Below are 3,145 nucleotides of genomic sequence, written 5' to 3'. Positions count from 1 at the left end.
CCAGTTCAGAGACGCTTGGACCAGACGGCCTCTTAGTCCATGAGCTCTGTTCAGCACGCTATTCCTTCCTTCCTTCCTTCCTTCAACCAGCATGCACAGTGCCCCTCCCAGGTGCCAGGCTCCGTGCTACCGCCAGGGAACTCAGCTCCCAGCAGGGACCCAACTACAAGGTGGGGTGGGGTATAAAGGCAGCTGCGGAACATCTGCAGGGACCCACACAGCCGACCCCGCGGAGAGCTCACAGGCCAGGGAAGGGCGTTTACAGTGGAGGAAAAGCATGTGCAAATGCAGACACGCGGAGAGGACGCTTTGCTCCGGAAACTCGAAGGAGCCCTCGGTGCCTGGAGGGGAAGACGGGAGGGAAGGCTGCAGGGCCAGCTCTCGGGCGGCACAGACCCCCTGCTAAGGAGTGCGGACCTCACCATACACGCTGGCCCAGGGCACTCAGATCCCGATCTTCCATCAGGCTTTAGACCCTTGCAACCGGTCTCCGCACTGCAGCCAGGCTGCAGAGCCGGCCCTGTCGCGACACGAGGAGACCTTCAGGGGCTCCACGCCACCTTCAAAGTCCGAGCCCCTTACTGTGGCTGGAAGGCACTGCATGGCCTGCCTGCCACCCCCCTGGCCAGCCAGCTGACCTCCTGCCGGTTCCTCCAACAAGCCAGATTTCCCCACCACAGGGCCTTTGCACTTGCAGTCCTGCTGCCTAGAATGCCCCTCTCCCGACTCTGCTTGAACTTCTAGCACATATCTGTCCACAGGTCACCTTCCCAGGAAAGCCCTCCCTGTCCAGCTCCTGCCCCTCCCCTGCATCCTCTCCTTCCTCCAAGCACCAATCACTGTGTCACCGATTACCTGCACAAGTGAGGATCTGCTTAGGTTCCCTCCCGGCCACCAGACTGCACTTTCCAGACAGGCAGGGACACACGCCTTCCCATCAGTACTGTGTGCTGGCCCCTCCCACCAGGCCCTGCACAGAGCAGGTATCTACTAAATCCTTGTGAGTGAATGAACGCATGGATGAAATGAATGGATTAATGGAAACCCCTCCGGTCCCAACATTCTGAGATTCTGTGACAGAATGTCTGTCGTACAGTAATCCTCAGGCAGATGGGGCTCTGATGTGTAGAACTGGATCTTGTCAAACTAAGCCTTCCTCCTGCTTCAGCCAGGAGTATTAATTAAACTCCTCGTGTATGCTCAAGCCCTTTGACACATCATCTCAATAATCCCTACCACCGCGCCGGCCGTAACAGCCATGATTCCTGTTTCTCAGGTGGAAACAGGGGCTCAGGGCAGCTTCGCGATGGGTCCGGGTCCAGGGCGGTCTACCCCCAGCGCCATGCTCTTTCTGACTCAGCCAGCGCGGCCCTGAGCCCAAAGCACAAAGATCGTCTGAACTCTGAAACCTGCTTCACGTCCCGGGCTTCGGAACAGCACCTGGGGCCTGGCTCACTCGAGCTGCTCTTGGCGGCTCCGCGAGGATCTGGGAGAACATCCTGTGACCCGAGAAACCCCATCCTGGGAGACAAGAGCCCTTCAGCCGCCTGCTCGCCTGGATCCCCTTGGCCCAGGACAAAGCCCTGCAAACGCCCCTCCCTCCCCAGCCCCGAAGAGGGATTACAGGAGGTGAGGGTCTCCCCCCACCCCGGGAGGCACAGCCGTCAGAAGAAGGCCATGCGCCCCCCTCCTCCCAGGAGCCCCCCACCCAGTCGGAGCCAGTGAGTATCACTGAACTATCTGCCAGATACGCTGTCATCTCCCTTCCTTCAGCAGAGCAGGGGGTTCACAAAAGGGTGGGTAGGGGCCCACCTAGCTCATCTAGTCTCTTCCCTGGGGAGGTGGGGCAGTCCATCCCCTCCAGGACAGGAGGGCCTTTAGCTCCCGAGACCGCTGTCCACGCCCTCGGAGGACGGCACAGATCAGGGCACGGAACGAGGCAACTGTCCCCTGTCTGAGCCTCCAAGTTTAAAAGTGGACCTGAGGCCTTCCCTGGTGGCGCAGTGGTTGAGAGTCCGCCTGCCGACGCGGGGGACGCGGGTTCGTGCCCCGGTCCGGGAGGATCCCACGTGCCGCGGAGCGGCTGGGCCCGTGAGCCGTGGCCGCCGAGCCTGCGCGTCCGGAGCCTGTGCTCCGCAACGGGAGAGGCCACAGCAGTGAGAGGCCCGCGTACCGCAAAAAAATAAAAAATAAAAAGTGGACCTGAGTGCACAGCCGGGGTGAGGAAGAAGTGGGTTATCGATTACCATCCCCCAAATCGCACATGAGGAAGCCAGGCCAACCCCAGCCAGTAGGGGGCAGAGCTGAGACGTGAGCCAGGCAGCCTCTAAACCCAGCGGCTGAGGTCCCCTCCCAGGCCCCAGCCTGTCCTCCGCCCCCTGCACCACCCCAGGCATCCCTACCTGCAGGAAGAGCCGCTCGGCCGCGCCCACCCGGCTGGGAACCTGGATCTTCTGGACTCACCAAGCCTCCACCTGCTTACAGGTGAATGGGCTAACGCAGCCCACAGGCCGGGCGGCTTAGAGAGACGGGAGGGGTTGCGTGCGTTTAAGGATAGGATTGCTGATGAACAGCCCTGGAAATTCCGCCTCCCACCAGCCTCTGGCAAGACACACCTGCCGTCCTGAAACAACCACCTCCTGTTTGCAGGAAGATGAGAAAGTGGGGAGAGGAGAGGGAAGCCGAGCATAAGGCCCACGAGGGGGAGAGAAGCGTCTCCTGGGAGGCCGGTCTCAGCAGGTCTGGGGACTGATGGAGGAGCCTGGAGGAGGAGCTGCTCTCACGTGTTTTGGTTCTCTGTAAAATGTTTGGGTTATCAAAGCATTTCCCACCCTTTAAAATTCCCTTCACTCCCAGGGGAGGGTGCAGAACAAAAAGCAGGTTTCTTTCTCTTTTCTTCTCCCCCCTTTCCCAGACTAAGTGGAAACCTGTATAAAAACCACTAAAGGGCTTCCCTGGTGGTGCAGTGGTTGAGAGTCTGCCTGCCGATGCAGGGGACATGGGTTCGTGCCCCGGTCCGGGAAGATCCCACGTGCCGCGGAGCGGCTGGGCCCGTGAGCCACGGCCGCTGAGCCTGCGCGTCCGGAGCCTGTGCTCCGCAGCGGGAGAGGCCACAACAGTGAGAGGCCCGCGTACCGCCAAAAAA

The sequence above is a fragment of the Physeter macrocephalus genome, chromosome 7, assembly GCF_002837175.3.
Source record: "Physeter macrocephalus isolate SW-GA chromosome 7, ASM283717v5, whole genome shotgun sequence".
In the NCBI taxonomy this organism is placed as follows: Eukaryota; Metazoa; Chordata; class Mammalia; order Artiodactyla; family Physeteridae; genus Physeter; species Physeter macrocephalus.
The sequence above is the reverse complement of the archived record's forward strand: the minus strand, read 5'-3'. Positions refer to the sequence as shown.